Genomic DNA, 22,009 nt, shown 5'->3' with positions numbered 1-22,009 from the left:
GAAAGTAAAGAAGGAGAAAGGAAGGATGGGGTGGAAAGCAAGAGAAGGACAGAAGGACATGAGCACGGGGGGGGGGTTGTGGTATATAAATAAATAATACCGGATCTAGGTTTTACTGGACATAATAATAACAGATAGCTCAATAAATAAGAGTCAAGATTCGAGGTAGTAGGAGTTTGCAGGTTTAATACAGCATAAAGGACAGGAACAGGACAACCTGCACGGGAACAGGATGGCAGGGCCCTGCAGGGGGGACAGGGAATGAGCGCGCTAACTTTAATAACAATACACAAGCATATATACTAAAACAGTTGCATTACAGTGAATACAATAGGCGGAGCAGTGGGTGTGGTCAATAGCAGTCGCGAAAGATAAGGGTGAAAGTGGGTGTAACAAGAGGCGTATACATAGACATGTGATGTAAACGTAACAGAATATGTCATAAATGGGGCGGAAACATGGAGAGGGCTACCTAAGGAGCCGGGACCTCTAACCTAATGGTGCGCGCAAACTGACAATGACGTATTACTAGGAGAAGCTGGGGCTATGAACTCTGTGCTAGGAGCAGAGACTCAAGTCTGGAGAGTCAGGGCGACATGTGCCTAAACAATATCTAGTATCTGATGTTTAGAGAACATGTTGATAGAATCCAAAAGTTATCGGGGTAAAGGCTAACAGACTCTAAGACTGGTGCATGCATTATTCTACATGTAGTGCGTGATGAAGAATATTAAATGACCATAAATACAGTATTTCTCTTACATGGAGACGTAAAGGCTAGACGATGACGGGAACTATTGATGCGATTCAGTAGCTTAGGAATGCAGAGAAGGAGGGCTGGACTGATAACTAGAATCATAACATACTCTTGGCAGACTCGTAGGCAGAGCCAGGCTGAGCCGGGCACTGTGAGGCAGGAAGTAAGTGAAGGGTCAGGAACACAGGTGGGGGCTGTATCGCTCCTCAGCGAGGATTCAGGAGACAGGAGCTGAATCTGGTGTCCGGGCCCTTTTGAGGCCTAGAAACGGAGACTTTACAATGAAATATCGTGCACACTGAGAAACGTGGCAACGTAACTTTACATAGGCCTGATATTCGTAGTATTCACGAGAACTGGAAACTGGCATACTAGAGATGGACACAACTATAATTGCATCTTAAATCGAACATGGGGAATACATATGCATATTAATCATGCACACATAACATATGATGGGGAAACACGTAGGGACACAGAACATGGCAAAATTTACTTTTCCACATTCCCTCCTTGTCACTACGGTTCCATCAGGAAACATCAATATTCATGATACCATCTATCATTTCATACAGTATCATGTGCTCGTCTCGAATTTTCCCAGAACGGGTTTTAGAACGGGACTTGGGACTAGGAATACAAGAGGTAGCACAAATGCCGCAAATCGCAGGGCCACATTGTAAACAGAGGCAGCAACTGAATATGATCGCTACTGCAATACCTAGAAAGGACAATACTTTCCATCCCCAGGTGGAAATCATATTCCAGAACCAACCGGACCATGTCCAGGTGCCTGGATCTTGGTGTAACATATGGGCAATTTTATGGAGTCTGGTTATAGCTGAATAAACAGACGGCGCGTTATTAGGAATGAAAATGCAGCAACTAGATCCGATGACTCTACAGGCCCCGCCCCTATCGGCCAGTATGACGTCAAGAACGAGACGATTCTGGAGCACGACAATTCTCATAAAGGATTGCTCTTCGGTTAAGTTACTTAGAGCAGAAGTAGTCTCAATCACTACTGCTTCGAGGGTTCTGGTTAATCTACGTATCAGTTTACTATTCACAACAGTACCTAAATAAGGGAAGACACCTTTATTGATATCTATGTATTGCTCTAGAGCAGTTTCAGTATAATCGACAATCGGGAGGTCTCTCTTGTGTCTAGTATGTACTAGGTGGGAATTCCTATGATAGTCAGGTGGAGCTAGAAAAACTGGTGGCAGTAGGAAGGCAATGTAACAGGTTCCCTCCCAATCGAGGGGCAGACGAACATATGCGGTCTGACCACAAACAAAATAAGAATGACGTGAGGCTTTGAAAATAGATTTCCTACTGTCACTATACTTGACAATAGTAGTACAATCACTATGTCCTACATGTACGGAACCATTCTTTCGGACACATAATTCGCCTTTAACTGGTAGTACTGACATAGCAGGTAAGTCTGGAGTAGAATCAGACTGAACATTCAGGACCATAAAATTCGAAGAATAATTACCTAAATTATAAACTTCATTTTCTAGATCTAACCCTGTTCTGTGGGGAAGACCTTGCTTGTCTGGAAAACATGTACTGTTAAGAAAAGACATATCTGTTGAGGACGACGTTAACGTGGACCATGCTCCACACGAACCATTATGTGAAAATGGATAAGGAAAGAGTGGCAGAACTCCCTTCGGTGTCTGGAAAGGGGGGAGTCGACCACACACCCAACAATTAGTGGCATTGCTGGTCTGGTGTGAATAATGTAACATGCGGACAAAGGAATTATTACGCATAGCAAGACGATAAGAGAGTTCATGAGGAGGCAGATCACTAAACGTGTGCTCTACTGTAACAATAGAAGACTTATTTACATGAGGAACTGGAAAATACAAATAAAATGCATAACCTGTGCAGGTAAACATAAGGCTGAAAAACAATATGAAACTTAGAAAAACGATACATCGGATTGAGTTTTGACTAACTCTCTCACTATGGGGGTCTATTTTATACATGTCAGAAACCGGTCTAACCGTTTCACCTAGGGGAGGACTTAGACAATCAAACTGGCTGACTTATTTTACTAGACCTTAATTTTTGCTTATACTCCTGTTGCGGAGTTTTCTCTAACAGGGAGGGATTCGTATCATAGTCTTTTGCGGGACAGTCCTTAAGAATAGTACTTTTGCAGTCTTTCAAATCCTCGGAAATGTTCTTAGAAACAGTCTTTAGTCCGTAAAACCTTTTCACATGTGACAAATGGACCCAGCCCTTCCTGCCTTCCAGCTTGACGGCAGTACGGGTGGCCAGGAGGACCTGTTTGGGTTCCTTCCAGCGGGGCTCCAGCGGACTTGAACGATCAAAGTTCCTCACAAGAACCATGCATCCGGGAACGATTTCATGCGGTGCCACCTCGGTATTGTCTGGAAATGCGGCAGCAACCTGTGAACGACAAGAGTTGAGGGCAGACATCAAGGAAGCTAGGTAATCTGTCAGCATATTACTTGAAACATCGGTAATACTTCGGGGTCTAGGTGTACCCCACATGTTAGGGGGGCGGCCGAATACGACCTCATACGGAGACAGACCTGATCTGGAATGTGCGACCATGCGCATATAAAACAAAGCGACTGGCAGAGCTACTAGCCAGTCTACACCTTTCTCTTTACATACTTTGGCAATTCGGATTTTCAGGGTCTGATTATGTCTCTCTACGAGACCGGCTGCTTCAGGATGGCGTACACAATGGAACTTCCACTGGTACCCTAACAACAGGGAAATGTGTTTCATAAGCTCAGATGAGAATGGCTGGCCGTTATCAGAATATACGACTCTAGGGAGTCCGTAGCGGGGGAAGAATTCACGAACCAACTGCTTGGCAGTGGTCGCGGCTGTGTAATCTGGGACTGGATATGCCTCTGTCCACCTGGACAAAGCGCATACAACTACGAGGACATACTTGAAACCTCGACATCGCTCCATCTGAATATAATCCATCTGGAGGACTTCAAAAGGGTGGTCAGGGGGCTGGAATCCACCTTGTTCCACCGGGACACTTTTACCTGAATTAAACTGGCAACATATCATACAGGTACGGACTTTCTGCTTCGCTGCAGCTCGTAAATGCTTGTTGAACCAAATGTTCTGGATACTATCTAACATAGCTTTTTCTCCTAAATGTGCTGGACTATGTGCTGTAAGCTTGGCTGTGCGATCTGCTAGATCATTACCTTGGGAAATAGTGTCAGTAACTTTCGTATGTGCTTTGCACTTCATGATAGCAATAGATGTCGGTAAGTGTATGGCATCTAACAGAGCTTGAATAAGGAGACCATGCTGAATCTTGGTTCCATGAGAAGTCATGAAACCTCTCTCCTGCCAGAGCACTCCGAAGTCGTGTACAACTCCAAATGCGTAACGTGAATCTGTGTAAACATTAACTTTCAGGTTCTTAGCGTGTATGCAGGCTTGAGTCAGAGCAACTAGCTCTGCTGCTTGAGCAGACAGGGTGTCAATACGGTGTGTTTCTATAACTTCAGTGTCAGTAGTCACTGCATACGCGGCTACTAGTTCTCCTGTACTTGTTCTCATACATGAACCATCCACATAAAGTGTCAGGTCGGGATCTGGTAATGGAATATCGGTCAGATCTTGTCTTGGCTTTGTCATAATGTTAACTACTTCCACACAGTCGTGTGTGGCAGAATTTGAAATAACTGATGGTAACAGTGTAGCAGGATTTAGAACGTTGCAGCGTCTGATTTCTATGTGTGGCTGGAACAGTGTCAGTTCATAACCTGTTAAACGTGCAATTGTCAAGTGCTGAGTCTGTGTTCGGTTTAAAAGAACTTCCACAGAGTGTGGAACTTGTACTGTCAAGGAATGCCCTAATACTATGGAATCACTTTGTCTGATAGCTAGTGCTGTGGCTGCAACTGACTTGAGGCACGCAGGCAGAGCCTGGGCTACAGGATCTAATGTGCTCGAAAAATAAGCACAAGGCTTGTACTGTCCTGCTTGATCTTGTGTGAGAACAGATAATGCTGTACCTTCACGTTCTGTGACAAAAAGCGTAAAAGGCTTACTGTAGTTCGGTGTAGCTAGAACTGGAGCTTGGCATAAAGCTTTCTTTAACTCATTGAAACTAAGTGTATGTTCAGATGTCCAAGGGAGGACAGTCGATACGGCTGCCTCCTGTGTCGTTAACTGTATCAGTGGCTTGGCTAGAAATGCATACTGAGGAATCCATTGTCTGGAATAAGAAGTAAGGCCGATAAAAGCACGTACCTCCTTCTGGGTCTTGGGCTGAGGAAGACTCGCTATTAACTGGATACGGTCTGGTGTCAACTGCCTACCCCTCTTGGACAGTAAGTGGCCTAAATAGATCACTTGCTGGACACAGAATTGAAGCTTAGAAGGGGACACCTTGTGCCCCATCTCGGCAAGGAAATACAAGACTGTAAGTGATGCTCGCTCGCAAGCACGTTCAGAACGGGCTGTGATCAGTAAATCATCGACATACTGGAGCAGGGCAGTGTCAGTTGGCATGTGAATGTTGTCTAGTTGTCTCTTAAGTGCTTGACTGTAAATACTAGGACTTTCTGTGAAACCTTGAGGAGCTCGTGTAAACATATAGCTTCTTCCATTTAAACAAAATCCGAAAAGAAACTGGCTGTCTGGATGAATAGGGACACTGAAAAACGCGTTCTTGAGGTCTATGACTGTAAAAAATGTGGCTTCGGAATCAATGGCTGTCAATAGGGATGAAATATCTGGGACAACTGGGTACTGGGGAATAATACATTTATTGAGTTCTCGAAGGTCAATCACTAATCGATATACTGGGGGTGCATTTGGATCAGTACGTTTCATGACGGGAATGATCGGAGAATTACATACATTGGAGTCAGTTTCTACAACTACTCCTTGAGCGATGAGCTCGTCAATAATTTTGGACAAGGCTGCTACAGCCTCAGGTGGCAATCTGTACTGTCTGATTCGTGGCAGGACTACACCTGGCTTGAGAGTCACACGATGGGGTGTGATTTGCATATAACCAACATCAGTTGGACCTCGCGCCCATAGATGCTGCGGAACATTGGACAATCTCGGATCAAAATCTCATAATACATAGTGACCCTTGAAGTCACGTAGGAACAATCGTATTCCCTCTGGGGAGCAGCAAATAACTGCACCTAATTCTTTCAGTGTTTTAATACCTAACAGATTTTCTGGACATGACTTCGTAAGTAATAGATCAGTAGTGCGGGACAATGGACCTACTTCTAGAGTAACTGGCTTAGATATCTCGTTTACAATAGGCTTTCCTGAAAATCCAAGGGAAACATTTCTAGAGCCTGAGAGCGGAGCCCCTGGAACTTCGGCGTGACTGATGGTCGTCCTACTTGCCCCTGTATCAATCAGAAACTTTCTGTCTTTCCCTAGTACTTGACTATGAACATAGGGACCCTCTTGATCTACAGGTATCTCGATGAGAGGCAAGCCTACCTCCCTCTCTAGGCTGTTTCATGAATACGGTTGATACTCTGGATACTCAGACTGGGCATACTGGTACATCTGCTGTGTAACATGCTGTGTTGCAGCAATAGGCTGCGGTGCTGGAACTGTCTGTTGTGCATTCTGTGGCTGAGAAGTCTGTGAAACTTGTTCTTGTCTAGGCGGACGTGGTCTTTCTTTAGTCTTACCAGTAGCTATATTATGTTTCAGAACTGCACACTCGTTTATAAAATGACCTGGCTGTTTACAATAATTGCATGTCCCTTTAACGGGAACTGCAGGATGACTGGCTTGATTCGTACCCCTCTTCTGACTGTCTTGAGGAACAGATTGTGCAACTAGTACTTTAATTTTCGTGTCTTTCATACGTTTTCTCTCGTGTTCTTGCTCTTCTCTGATTCTATTCTGGTGGTACTGAAGCATCTGTAACATCTGGGACGGGGTACAAGCTTGCCATGTGCTTTCGACTTTCAAAACTCGATTCTTAACTTGTGGACTTGAATTCTCGACTAATTTAGTAACAAAAAGATGAGGGTATGACTCGCTACTTGTCTTCAAGCCACTGTTTATAATAAAGCATTTCTCAAATCTAGAATAAAAATCACTAGTGTCTTCGTCTTGTTTCTGTTTACAGGCTGAGATTGCATCCCAGTCTTCCTTTTTAGTGGCTAATAATCTGGGCAAAACTTGTATTAACAATTCTGGTAATTCTTTACATTTCTCTCCTAGACCGGTACCTGGTACTCGTATCTTATCTTCAGCTTCTAGAACTGCCCAATCGATCTTTTTCTCTCCCACCTCCCATTCTTTTTCCTTGAGTTTCTCGTATACCCCTGCGGGCAACAGGACTTTTAACATTTTAATAATATCTGGATACGTGTATTCTCCCATAGGGAGCATGTCTTTTAATTCTCGGTGGAACCCTGCTGGATCTTTGTCGTGACAAGGAATTAATTTCTTCATCTCTAAGAGTTCCATCTTTGTAATCGGGGTGTAAACAAACACTCGTTGCATTTCACCATCTGCTGTCCTGACTGGGTGTACTTCTCGTAACGGATTCTGTCTATCTATGTAAAACGGTTTACTTTCTGGGGGTGAGACATGAACAAAATGCGGGTTCAAAAACATACTATATTTGTGACGCTGTTCTAGAATGACACTAATTAAATCGGTACCTAGACCTTTCCACCTATACTGGAGTAACTCGTTCAGGACATCATGTAACGGACCTGGATCAGAATGTTGACCCTCATACAATGTAATGAGGTGCTGGATCATATACATACCCACCAGTCGCTGCTCGGCTGGGGGCAGTTTCAGAAACATTTGTGCCACTATTTCATCTGGAAAAGTGGTAGAATCAGTAATCCATCGGACTGCTGATCGGACTAATTCTTGTTCATGCATAGTACTTAATTCACTATAACCGATTTGTGATTTCAGAATGTGACCGGTAGCTTGAAACACTTGTTCTAGAGAACCTTGTTCTGGTGCTGGATGAGGAACAACTGACTTGTGTTCTAGGCGTAAATGGCGACCTGGAAATCTAGATTTTCCTACATACGCTATTCTGGCGGGATTCTCGTCCTCTACCTCTTCCGTAGGAGAGTCATTCTCTTTCTCGCTTACTTGTGCTTCTTTGCGTTTCTCGTGTAACCTTATTATTTCCTTACGAATTTTCTTGTACATACTCTCTATACTACTGATAGTCCTGTGCTTACCCTCGGCTATATTATCACTCCACCTTGTCAGGATTCTCATTTCAGCCGGATCTTTGGACGGGGAATCTTGTTCTCTTATTAAACAATTAATCAAGAACTTTAATATCATGAGCTGGATTTCAGCTTTTCTTTGAGACATGGCTTCGCCAATGCTTTCTGGATCGTTCCCGGTACGGATGAAACGATATATTCTGTCTAGATCTTCTTTCATATCTGGTAGGGTGTCCAAATACCCGGTCACCTGTCTTACACGGATGGAATATATTACTGTACTATCATCACCTGCAACAGGATCATAACGGCATTCAGTAAGAGCTCGTCGGATGTCTGCAACGGACTTATATTTGGGCGTACGCTGTAACGCACATTCATGTAACTCGGCCAACGTTCTACGTTGGTGTGGTGGCGGGGTACCAGGAGGACCTCCTCCTGCGGCCCCTAAACTGGAATCGTTGACTGATACTCGTCGTACTGGCGCGGCGGGAAATTGTAATGTAGGCTGGACCGGGGGTACCGTAGCAGGTACTGCAAAGGGTGCCCCGGTGTCTGGGGGAGCAGGAATTGCCTGATTTACAGGGACTGGCGGAACAGGATTTGCATATTCCGGGACTGTGTCGTCCAAATAGGACGAAATAAAAATATCAGCTGCGGTCGGTTTGTGACGTAGCTTGGTCGGAACTAATGGTGGCGGAAAATTACTGGATGCCTCCGGGGTCGCTTTTGGCAAGCCCTCGGCAAGAAGAGGATACATACCCTTAATAAGGGCATGCCTCGAGGAGGAGCTTGGCGGGCATCCGAGATGGCCGCTTGAGCACAGCGCTCTCCGGACCCTCGCCGCTCCCGACATTTTATCCTGGCTGAATCCTGATTTCTTGCAAGAATTCGTGTGGGGGACGCTTGGCTGATTACCCTGGCACCTTTCGGGAATCGATTTGGATCTCGTATTCCTGAGTTATGGTGCTCTGAACTTTTGGGCTCCGCCCTTGAGGAGCGCCCGGGACGGGGTGCGGTACTGTAGCCGTCCTGCAATTGAACAACAACGGCAGGAGATCTGGCCTTGTGGGTCCCCCCTTCCTAGGTTTCGGTTTCGATTCTGTTCCGACTTGGGCCACGGCTGTGGATGTCGTGTTGCGACTGAGACTTGGAGGCAGATCGGCTGTTGGGCTTTCATGTGACCTATTTGCTGGTTTGGCGACCTCCACCCGAGTCGTGCCCCCTTTTTATGTACTTTTGATCCTGTACTTTGGGTGTCGGGCCCGTCGAACCTGGTGGCTAGTCCTGTGACGCATCTTCAAAATGGCGGGCAGAGGGGACAGAGAGACGCGCAAGACGAAAACACCTCTGCGCGGAGCTCCAGTTCAATCGAATGTCATGGATCGTTATACCCATTCTAAGGGGTCCCCCGGAGCTGCCCTGCCTGGTTCTAGTATTGCGTCCGAACGAATTTTGGAAGAATCGGCGGAGCCCTCCTTACAGGATATCATGGGCGCCATCTCGGGTGTGAGAGAATCCATCGGCCTACAGTACGAGGCCTTGGCCCACAAACTTGACACCGTGGCTATTGAGGTGAATCTGATTCGTGCTGATCTCGGCAAGACGAATGAGAGGGTACAGTCACTGGATATTAAATCCTCTAGCCTTACGAATGACGTCTCGGAGCTCCAAACTGAGATTGGAAATCTCCGTCGGGGGAATGACTTCATGACCCGTCGCCTGGAGGACTTTGACAATAGGGCGCGTCGCTGCAATGTTCGCCTGGTTGGTGTACCGGAAAACCCTGAACCCCACTCGGTGGATCTCCTGGTTGAGGATCTGGTCTTGAACCATTTGGCCCCTTCTGGTCTCACAAAATTTTTCACGGTGGAACGTGCACATCGTGTTCCAGGGGGCAAAGTCAAGCCGGGAGCCCCGCCGAGACCCATTGTAGCGAAGCTCTTTCATTATAGAGACCGGGACGCTATCCTGCAGGCCTCGCGGGTGAAGGGCCCGGTGGCCTTTGAGAACGCTACGGTGAACTTTTACCCGGACTTTTCCCAACAGGTTCAGAGACAACGTATGGAGTTCCGTGGTGCCAAGAAACGTCTCCGGGATCGGGGCCTACGTTACGCCATGCTCTTTCCCACTAGACTCCGGGTTGAATACAATGAACGTACCCTTTTCTTTGATCGGCCAGATGCTGTTAATGACTGGCTGGACTCATTGCCTGACCGTCCTCCTGAGACAGACTCCGCCGCTCACCCTGGCGGTGCCGAAGGTGGTGTGGAGATCTAACTGTTCGGCTCTTCTGTCTTGTTTTGAATACATTCTCAGGGGTGTTGGCCGGCGTCCCTCCACATTGTGATCATTCTGTCTTTTCGTTTGTTATTTTTGTTCTTGCTGAGGTCGGGGGATGGATGGAACGGAGACCTTTCCTCCTCCGGGGTCTTTGTGTAGAATAGGGGTTCTTGGGCGACAGGCACACTGCAGGTTGGGGTGGCTCTTTAGCTTTTTGCAGGGGTGCAGGGTGGGGGGTGTTTCTCTTCAGTTTGGGGGAGGGGGGTTGGGAAGTTTTTTCTTTTCTGTGTGTTGTTTTCAAGGCGATTTGCTCCTGTGTTTGCTGCTGTTTCTGATGTCTAGCTCATGGACGAGGGGTCTTGGCTCGGGTGGTTGGGATGGGGGGTAGAGGGTTGAAATTTCTTTCCTGGAACGTTAATGGCCTGGGTGATCGTATTAAGCGCAGTGTGGTCTTAAAATGTATTCGACGTCTGTCACCGGACATTGTTTTCATGCAAGAAACCCATTTGATTGGTAATGTTTGTTATGCGATGAATAGATGGGGCTACCGCCTTGTGGCGCACTCAGGGTTTACCTCCGGATCTAGGGGTGTGGGTATTCTTGTTCGAACCTCCCTCCCCTTGGCTATTGATGAGGTGATTCATGATGACCGTGGGAGATATACTGTCCTGGTGGGTAGATATGAAGGCCGCACCCTATCTCTCTTCAATGTCTATGTTCCCCCGGGTTTGCAGGCCTCTACTTTCACTGACTTGGGCCGTGTTCTGTTGGATCTCCCTGATAGCACTCTCTTTCTTGCCGGTGATTTTAATTCGGTGCTTTCCGGCCTTCACGATCGCCATCCCCCTAGAGATACCCCGCAGGCTCAGCAGTGGTTGGGTGGGTTTTTAGATACCTTTGGCCTTGTGGACTGCTGGCGACTGTTGCATCCTACTCAACTCCAATACACCTTCCATTCTGGGGCCCATGGCAGTCTGTCCCGGCTGGATTATTTCCTGATGCCCGCAGCCCAATCATCGGCGGTTCGTGAGATTTTACACTTGCCGAGGGGTATTTCTGATCACTCGCCGCTCTGGCTTCGTTTTGAGGTTGGTGTAGAGGCGGCGGGCCGAGTGGCTCCCATTAACCCTTGGTATCTTTCCTCCCCTGAGACTCGTACCCTCTTGCTCAAGTCCATGGATTCATATTTCCTGGAAAATGAGGGGTCGGTCTCTTCGGCTGTGTCCCTGTGGGAGGCTTTTAAAACTGTGATTCGTGGACAGGCCCTTTCCTTGATTGTTGAAGCTAAGAGGGCAGGGAGGAAGGAGGTGGTGGAACTTGAGGGGGAGATCTCTGCTTTGGAGGACGAGTTGGAATCTGGTGTCACGCCTGACAAACTCCATGCCCTGGGTCTCAAACAGTTTGCGTATAAATCTCTGGTCACTGACGCTGCAAAGGTGATGTTTCGTGAGCAGCAGGGCAGATTGTATGATGTGGGTGACAAAGCGGGAAAACTCCTAGCGTGGTTGGACAAGAAAGAAAGGGCTAATCGTGTGGTGCCCGTGATTCAGTCTGCGAGTGGTGAGAAAGTGATAGATCCGACCGCCATTGTTGATCGTTTTGCGGAATATTTCCGTGTGGTATATGCTCCCGTGTCTGTGAGGGATGTTGACGACTCCCGCCTTCTTCTGCGTGATATCGCTTTGCCCTGTGTCACCGACTTGGACCGTATTGCTTTGGACTCCCCTTTTACGAATGATGAGATAGCCAATGCAGTTAGATCGCTCCGTTCGGGCAAAGCACTGGGCCCGAACGGTTTGCCTATTGAGTTGTACAAATTATGCCCCGATAAGGTGGCGCCGTATCTCCGCGCCATGTTTCTAGAATCTCGTGAGCGGAATATGCTTCCCTATGATCAGCGTCTGGCGACAATCGTCGTCATTCCCAAAGAGGGTAAACCACGTGACCTCTGTTCCTCGTATAGGCCCATATCCCTATTAAACGTTGAACCTAAGGTGTTGGCTAAACTTTTGGCGACCCGTCTCCTTTCGGTTCTTGGAGAGTTGGTCCATCCGGATCAGTCTGGCTTTATCCCGCATCGCAACACTGCTCTGAATTTGCGTCGCCTTCACGGCGCGCTGGCGAGGGCGGGGCTTTTGACTGAACCGGCCATTTTGGCGTCCCTAGATGCCTCCATGGCCTTTGATACTGTGGAGTGGCCCTATTTATGGGCGACACTCGAGAAATTCGGATTCGGGTGCGAGTTTATTAGCTGGATTAGGCTGTTGTACGCGGAACCTCTGGCGCAAGTTGTAGTGAACGGTAGAGTGTCGGCCCCCTTTTCCTTGGGCAGGGGTACCCGTCAGGGCTGCCCCTTGTCCCCTCTGTTGTTCGCGCTCGCTCTTGAACCGTTGGCGGCCTGGCTCCGTTGGGAACCGTCCCTTAAAGGTATTCGTTGGGCCCCGGACTTCGAAGACCGTGTCTCGCTTTATGCGGACGACATCCTCTTGTATCTTACTTCCCCTCGCAAGTCTCTATCTGTTTTATTTGACGTTCTTGCGTCCTTTGGCGCTAACTCAGGCCTCGTCATCAATTGGTCTAAATCCTGTGTATACGTTTAGTCTGGTATCTTGCCTCCGTTGCCGAGTAGACTTCCTCTTCAGGTGGTCCGGGATGGTTTCAAATACTTGGGGGTGTTCGTTACCTTGGATCCGTCCCTTCGTTTTGATCGTAATCTCCTTCCCCCGTTGCTTAGGCTCCGTTTGGACGTTGCCCGCTGGCGCAAACTTCCCCTGTCTCCACTGGGTCGGGCGGCCCTGTTTAAGATGATGTCACTACCGCGGTTTCTCTACGCTCTCCAGAATTATTATGATCCTATCCCCAAGACCTATTTTCGGGAGATTGAGAGCCTTCAGAGGCAACTTATTTGGGATGGGCGACCGCGCATTGCTCTCGCTAAACTTTCCATCCCGTGGTACGATGGGGGCATGGCGCTCCCCGACATTAAGAGATACTACTGGGCTTCCCATCTATCCGCTATTAATCACGCTATGTTCTCTCCGGGTCGTAATCCGGCGTTTGAGATGGATAAACTTCAGCTTCCGGGAGGTGACTTTAATAGAGTGCTCTATTCTCGCTCCGCTGGGCGCCATCTTGTGGGACCTACTTTGACTGCTTTGACTGTGTGGCGTGCTGCGAATGTGAGCCTGGGCTGGGAGGATCGCTTGACGTTGGCGACGCCGCTTTATGCTTCGGAACGTCTGGGCGGTCTTTGGTCTTCCAAGGGTTTCGACCGTTGGGACTTGATTGGGATCTCTAAAGTGGGGGATGTATATTCTAAGGGTTCGGTGCGCCCGTTTCAGGCCCTCCAGGCTGACTATGGCCTGAGTAGTCGGGAATTCTTTCGTTATTTACAGATCAGGCACGCTTTGGTTTCGGTGTTTGCTCCTGGTGAGATTCCGCCTGACTCTTCCCCACTTGAAGACCGTATCCTCGACGAACATCTTCCTGATAGCACTATCTCCCTGATTTATAAAAAGTTGATTAACAATCGGACTGACTTATTGGCCCGGCTTCGGGAACAGTGGATGGGAGATGGGTTGGAACTTGATGATGAGGATTGGCAATCGGCCCTCTCCTCTCCGAAGGAGGTGGCTATACCGGCTCGACTCCGTTTGGTCCAATTGAAGATCCTTCATCGGGTGTACGTGACGGGACCGCGACTGATGGTGATGGGCTTTTCCTCCGATGGACTGTGTAAGCGTGGATGTGGTTTGCGTGCTACTTTCCTGCATATTCTTTGGGAGTGCCCGTTGGAGGCTGCTTATTGGGTGGCCGTGCTTGATCTGATGACTGTGGTGACGGGGATATCCTTGCGACCGGAACCTCGTCGCTGTCTTTTGAATGTTTGGGAGCCCACGGACTATTCGGTGGCACAGACTAGATGGGCCACCCTGGGCTATATGATCGCGAAGCGAGATATTGCGCAACTCTGGGGGGCCTCCAGGCCCCCTGCCCTCTCGCAATGGGAGGATAATATGGATTGGTCCATGTTCCGTGAGAAAACTGTTTATGTGGCCAGGGGTAGACCCAGGGCATGGGTGAAGGTGTGGGGTCAATGGAACGAATACCGTGGCGACATTTGTACTCCTCCCCTTGTGGACACTGTCGAGATTACTCTATCTCCCTAGGCCGGCGTTCCCGGAATCTTCATATAGGGACTGAGCTGGTGTCACCGGCTCTTCCCCCCTTCTTCTTCCTGGTCTCTGCCCCCCCTCCCCCCTCCCCCCCCCGCTCCATACTCCTTAGTGCTTAGGATATTATTATTGCTCCTCCGTTGCTGTCCCCCCCTTGCGTCCCTTGGGCTGACTTTCAGTGATACACTCTCGCCTTTTTGTATGTTTGTTCTTTCATATATATAAAACCTGTTTTGGTCCTGTATATATTGTGGAGTATTGCATTGTTGATTGACGGTTACCTCTGCGGGCTTATGTGATATGTCTCTCCTCCTTTTTAGCGGCTGGCCCGTGTGGTTGTAGGCCCATCCTTGTACATTTCTGCTTGCTCAAATAAAGGTTTTTAAAAAAAAAAAAAAAAAAATAAGGGCATGCCTCTGTCTGTCTGACTGTTCGGTTTTGACTCGTTCACCTATCTCGATTAATTCCCTTTCTTGGGCACGTTCTAAGGATTCTCTACTTAATTCTGACTTTCTGATTTCTTTTTCGGTTCTTTTATGAGATTCTTTGCGCCATAACTCGATGGCATCTTTCTGTGACTGTCTGGCTTTCTTTTTCCATAATGCTTCTTCTACTCGCATGATGCACTCGGCATCCCACGTACCTGATACGGGCCATCTATACTTTTCCACTAACTGTTTGGTATACTCTACCCATAAATCTAGATATAATATGGCACTTATGCCATGCTTTTGATACATAAAATGACCTGGACTGTCCCTAGGCGGGACAGGAACTGCTGCTTCTAGCAGACCTTTTCTGGTTTTTAACTGACGTAATTTAGAAAATAAGGGCATGACTGAACTGTAACCTAGACACAATACGCAATTACAATACACAATGAACACGATAATTACTCCACATTCATACCACGACATTACAATACATGAAAAACATTTAAAATAACAGTTCGAACAGAATACTACCTGGAATACTGAAAACAGAATACATGAATTTTCTCGTGAACAGAACTGACTAGAACAGAAACTAGATGCACTGCTAAAACAGTACGAAACTCACCGGTCTCATAAAGAGACACGTCAGGACCCGCATCCACCGAAGTGGACACTTCGTTTTGGGATCTGTGTACCACCAAACCCCACGGACCAGAGACAATTAGATTGACCCTGTCTAGATACTACCCCAGCAACGGTACTCACCGGGCAGCAAGAACGGAAGGCCTCGGACTGGACTGGACTGCTTCGACGCCGGACGGACGAACTTCGGACTTCTGTTACGGGTGGGCCTCCGGATACCTCGGACCTTGGACTCTCGGCTTGGGCTCTGGTCGGGACTCGCCGCGTTCCTCCACCGCCTCGTCTGGATGCTGGACCGCCACCTCCGTCTCCTCCGTGGGCCTGAGGGATACTTGGAGCAGAAATATCTGCACGTGGCCGGTATGGTTCCGTCACGGCTGCAGAGGGTCAGGGGGCCGGCGTGGCTTCACCGGCGCGTGGGGAAAGGGCAAGTCCCTGTTCGGGCGCCATTATGTGGTATATAAATAAATAATACCGGATCTAGGTTTTACTGGACATAATAATAACAGATAGCTCAATAAATAAGAGTCAAGATTCGAGGTAGTAGGAGTTTGCAGGTTTAATACAGCATAAAGGACAGGAACAGGACAACCTGCACGGGAACAGGATGGCAGGGCCCTGCAGGGGGGACAGGGAATGAGCGCGCTAACTTTAACAACAGTACACAAGCATATATACTAAAACAGTTGCATTACAGTGAATACAATAGGCGGAGCAGTGGGTGTGGTCAATAGCAGTCGCGAAAGATAAGGGTGAAAGTGGGTGTAACAAGAGGCGTATACATAGACATGTGATGTAAACGTAACAGAATATGTCATAAATGGGGCGGAAACATGGAGGGGGCTACCTAAGGAGCCGGGACCTCTAACCTAATGGTGCGCGCAAACTGACAATGACGTATTACTAGGAGAAGCTGGGGCTATGAACTCTGTGCTAGAAGCAGAGACTGAAGTCTGGAGAGTCAGGGCGACATGTGCCTAAACAATATCTAGTATCTGATGTTTAGAGAACATGTTGATAGAATCCAAAAGTTATCGGGGTAAAGGCTAACAGACTCTAAGACTGGTGCATGCATTATTCTACATGTAGTGCGTGATGAAGAATATTAAATGACCATAAATACAGTATTTCTCTTACATGGAGACGTAAAGGCTAGACGATGACGGGAACTATTGATGCGATTCAGTAGCTTAGGAATGCAGAGAAGGAGGGCTGGACTGATAACTAGAATCATAACATACTCTTGGCAGACTCGTAGGCAGAGCCAGGCTGAGCCGGGCACTGTGAGGCAGGAAGTAAGTGAAGGGTCAGGAACACAGGTGGGGGCTGTATCGCTCCTCAGCGAGGATTCAGGAGACAGGAGCTGAATCTGGTGTCCGGGCCCTTTTGAGGCCTAGAAACGGAGACTTTACAATGAAATATCGTGCACACTGAGAAACGTGGCAACGTAACTTTACATAGGCCTGATATTCGTAGTATTCACGAGAACTGGAAACTGGCATACTAGAGATGGACACAACTATAATTGCATCTTAAATCGAACATGGGGAATACATATGCATATTAATCATGCACACATAACATATGATGGGGAAACACGTAGGGACACAGAACATGGCAAAATTTACTTTTCCACAGGGTAACAGCATCATATTAGCGCTCAGGGCAGCGCATCACAGCAAATTAACTCAAGCAAGAGCAAAACCATTATTCAAGTGGATCAATGTTACACTATGATACCTGAACCAGACTTTATCGTGACCACTCAACACCGCTCCCTTCCAGTTCCCTATCGGATGACAAGAGACCCCCCCATACGAGCTTGTTGTTGGGGAGTGGGTATAGTGGGGGCAGGGTTCATGTTTGCCCTATCCCTCTTAACATCAGTATGAAAGGGTAGCCAAGTAACTTTGGATGTATACATCGTGCCTGTAACCAATGCCGTCAATCGTTCCTTGGCATATATATGCCATACCTTAGTCCACCGCAGACTCAGGTGGTGCGGGAGGGGGTCCTTCCAGGTGTGGGCTATAGTGTGCCTTGCTGCTAGGAGGAAGAATAGATGTAATTTATACAAAATAACACAATACCCACCAATGTGTGTTGCTTGCGTGCTTTGTATGTGTTCCTTGAACTAAACTCAGATTCGAGTATTTGATGAATAACTCTGTGAATTAAGCTGTTGCATAAGAAATCGTTTTTACACCAGACAGAACCACCATTTTTCTTTACATATCAATGCCCAGTTTCTGAGGGATACTGGGTTGCCCCATTGCTTACTAATTCGAGGAGGAAGAGATGAGCAACTCCCCCCGGCACATGGCTACCTGTTTGTTGTCGATTGTAAAGATTAAGCCCCTCTGACACTTTATTTTCTTGTTTCATAAGTAAGATAGTTCTGGTTCGATATCGCCTGAAAAAGTGTGAGGTTGTCGCCCTCGAGGTGATGGAATCCATTTTCCAATCCACTCTCAAGATGCCCTCCTTGACCCTGTAGAAATGGACTCTGGTGAGCACGTGATGCCAGATGGTTCCGCTGCGGGTAGGCGGAGAATACAGGGTGAGTGCAATTGTGGGTGAGATCCTGCCCCTCAGAATCCTGGAGGATGTGTTGAAACAGCTCCTGGACATAACTTTGAAGCTAAACGTTAGGTACAGTGGCACTCACGCCTCTAATCCATATACTGTTTATCCGGGAACGGTTCTCGTAGCCTTCCAGGGCATCTCCCAAGAGTCGTTGTTGGGAATCCAGATGCTGACACCTGTCCATCAGGTCATTCTGCATCTGGTCCAGCTGCGCCACCATTGCTTCCAACAGGTCCACACGTGACTCAACCCCTTTCATGGTTTGGTCGCGCTCTATGAGCGCTTTGGTGACGTTTGCAGTCATGGTAGCAATGTCCCTCTCCATCTCATGAAGGAGAGATTCGATATCTCCTTTCGTTGCTGGGAGGATAGATCCAGGGGAAGGTGCCTGGCCTCCATAGTTCCACCACTCTAGCTATTTCCATGGCCAATAGAATGTCTTTGATTGAGAAGGAGGCCTTTGCCGCAAGGAGGCCATGAGGAACAGCCTCCCTCATAGAGACTCTGTTGTGAGCACAGAGTGTGAGTGAGCCGTTCCAAGGAGGCGAGTGAGTCAAATAATGAAAAAAATGGACCCAGGTAGGGAATCATGCCGCCCCCAGGAAGAGAATGCACTCCCAGAGCGCTCTGGATCTCACTGGCAGTGTTCCTCTGCTTTCCGGGCCGAAGGCAGCGGTGGCACCGCTGCAGCCTGCTGAAGCAAAGAAAGGCCCTGCAGCTTTGGCCTCAAGTACACCAGGCAGTCAGGGAAGGCACTCAGTGCCAGACGCATGCTGGAAGGGGTGCGGCAGCTAAGTGGGCAGACATTTTTGGCGTGCAACCGCTACAATCACACTCACAGGAGTGCGGCCACACTCACTGCCGCCACCCGCTTCGCCAAAGCTATGACTTCCTCTGGCATCTAGGGTGAGGGCATCCACCCATTGCCATTGGCCATTTGCAGGAGCCCCAGCTCAGGAGCTTAGAGGAGAGATGCCATCATGAGTTCTTGTCCAACATTTTTTGACGCAACACTCAAATCGTTACACAAGGAGTGTTCAACATTACTTGAGCCGGAACCACAAAGGCCACATTCATTCCTCTGCTACACTTTGCAACCGGGGTCCCTACCATATTTGCAGCACTCACTGTGCATGACCCAGAAAAACTCTCCTGTGTAAGATCGCTTGCAATTTTATTTGGAAGAACAGGTTTAGAGGTGGGAGTCAGGGTGATTTGGGGGTAAGATAACGTTTTCTTGCCATCGGAGTTTGATACTCAATACTTCTCTTTAGAGACCCCCATCTCTCTTCCACTTCTCTTTGGTCCTCCTGGCTTTTGACTACTGTTTGCTGAAACCAAAAATTATCTGAGTGTTCATGCATTTCGTGTTCCTTCCATTCCCATGAATGAGTGGATGGCTTGATGACAGCGCAGTTGGCTTCCGAAGCCACCCTTCCATCTACACATGGTTTGCTTCACGTTTCAAACCCGAGGACTTGAACGACCAATGAATCTGAGAGTGAACGGTAAGGACGCAAACATAGGGGCTGATTACAATGGGAATTAGAAATTGGGACCACCCGACCAGCTGTCGGAGGTCCCGAAATAGGTATTACAAGGCAGCCACCACCACGGCGGTTGCAATGCCTATCTTTTGTATTGCGGCGTGCAAGTACTGGGAATTTGCTAATCTTTTTGTGTCCTTTTAATTATTCTGATTTTATCGGGGCTTTGCTGTTACCGATTCCTGGCCCTGCTACTGTCAGCACATGCCGCAATACAAAAAGCCGCCACTTTTCACATCCCTGCTCTACGTGGCAGGTACCATGCGGAGCCTGCCACATGGTGCAGGGACATGTAGGGGGGCACCATAGGGGCCCACCAGGACCCACATTGGAGGGCCGGGGGGCTACGGGCTCACAAAGTCCCTTTTTGCCAGCCTTTTCATGCGGTGGAGGGAACTACAGCCCCCTTCACCGCAACGGTAGGCTCAAGGAGCCGGTCGGGTGAGTGTCAGTTGGTCTTTCCGACCGCCACCCCTCGGTCAACCATCCTCATGTAGCGGGCAATAAAAATGGTTCTGATGGCAGCGAGACAGCCTGTTGGTGGCAGTTTCACCGCCATCATAATAAGGCCCATAATTCTGCCAGAGTTACTGGCTCAAGGCACAAGGCCCCAATCATCTGTGCAACAAAGGAACAATTCTGCTGCTGCACCAGCTCACAACTCATTACCACTACCACCATTCACAGGCCACAGAACTCACTGATGTGACTGAGGGCTCACTTAAAGTGAACTACATGGTCAAACGTATGGAAGCCGCTAGGCTTAGCGAGGGCCTTGCGTTGAACTTTTAGAAGGACATCGCTTTACATTGACCAACACCAATGAAGGGTGGGTGCACTTGAAAATCAATTCTTTGCATAGCAAGCAGGGGTTCTTTTAAATACAAATTTACCTGAAAGTCACCTTGTGGACAATAAATAATATGCTTGGTATTATGGCACGACAGTCTTCAATAAATATTTTGAGTCCTGGTGGGTGCCTGCTGGGACCTTCTTAAATCCCAGGACGCAGCTTTCTATAACTCCGCTCACACTCAGATGTTTGATATCTTCTTTTGTTTGGGTCTGGACATGTATGTAATGTCTTTTCTCACTCATTTATGCATGTCTTTGAGGTTCATAGAGGACACAGAGTGTCCCAGGCAATGTTTCTGGTCCTAACTGTTTGTGTTTCCTCTTCTTTCTAGTTGACCCAGGACCGGTTGGACCGAACTCATCGTAAAGACGCATCTCTGCTGCTCGACATGATTTGTTGGGGCAGAAACCATTCACATAGCCATGAGGATGAGGCTGCCATGGACCCTAACTCAGTTTTTTGGATGATTTGCAGAATATAGGAGAGTCCTGATTGGATGGTTTCCATGACCGCAGTTTGAAAGGCCTGTGCTGATTGGGTGATCATGGGTACACTTAATGGGGCTTCCTGCCACGTGCCAATGACCAGCTTCCGGTTATCACTGCTCTCACAGAAGACCTGAAAGGACAGCAGCCTCCTGGGGCCTGCTCAGAGCACCTGCTGAAGTCCCATGGCAAACCCTCCTCTCTGGGAAGAGTCTGGGACTGGCTCCCAGGAGCTCGGAGTAAATACAGAGCTAGGCGGCTGTGCAAACGACAAATACACATGTTTTTACTTACGTGAATCTGGCCTGAAATGAAAATCATGTCGTCTCTGCTGTGCTGTCTGCTCTTCACACTCATTAAACCACTTTCTTGGTATGAATTATAAGACCCTGGCTAGCAAAGCCGATAAAGAGATGCAGCTCTGCTATGTGTGGCTCATTGTTTTGTTATGTTATGTTATGTTAAAAGGTTTTGTACCACGCTCGGTCACCGTACGGTTTCATGGCGCTCATAACAAATGCGGGATAGCAGTGGTGTGTGTTACTCAAAAGCCGACTGAAAAAGATAGGTTTTTAGCATTTTACGAAAGCCATCATAGGTAGGGCAACGTCGAAGGGCAGATGGAAGAGAGTTCCAGGCCGTAGGGGCACAAAAGGAAAAACAAGAGCCACCATGATTTTTCCGTTTAATTTTTGGAACAACCAGCAGATTGTGGCCAGAAGAGCGAAGGTCTCTGGAGGGAACATAACATTTCAATTTAGAGGAGATAAAAATGGGGGCCAGATCAGAGAGGGCTTTGAAGATTGTACAGCCCAGTTTAAAGATACAGCGCTTAGCCACTGGGAGCCAATGAAGGCTCCGCAAGAGTGGCGTGACGTGCTGGTGTCGAGGTTGATGGTAAACCAGGCGGGCTGCCTGATTCTGCACAAGTTGCAATCTGTGAAGGAGGAATGCAGGAATACCAGCGTACAGAGTGTTGGCGTAGTCAATCCTTGACATGACCAGGGCCATGATGACAAGGATCAGT

General features: G+C 47.9%; 1 long non-coding RNA gene across 1 annotated transcript in view; it reads left to right on the top strand.

Annotated features, from left to right (window-relative positions):
* Nucleotides 1-21,409, top strand: part of LOC144762074 (uncharacterized) — a 33,267-nt gene extending 11,858 nt beyond the window's left edge. The window contains exon 3 of the long non-coding RNA XR_013596042.1: nt 20,829-21,409. This is a non-coding gene — a long non-coding RNA (uncharacterized LOC144762074). The remainder of the gene's footprint in view (nt 1-20,828) is intronic.
* The last annotated feature ends 600 nt before the right edge of the window (nt 21,410-22,009 follow it).

This window comes from Lissotriton helveticus, chromosome 6 (genome assembly GCF_964261635.1).
Source record: "Lissotriton helveticus chromosome 6, aLisHel1.1, whole genome shotgun sequence".
Lineage (NCBI taxonomy): Eukaryota > Metazoa > Chordata > Amphibia > Caudata > Salamandridae > Lissotriton > Lissotriton helveticus.
This window is presented reverse-complemented; position numbering and strand designations above follow the sequence as displayed.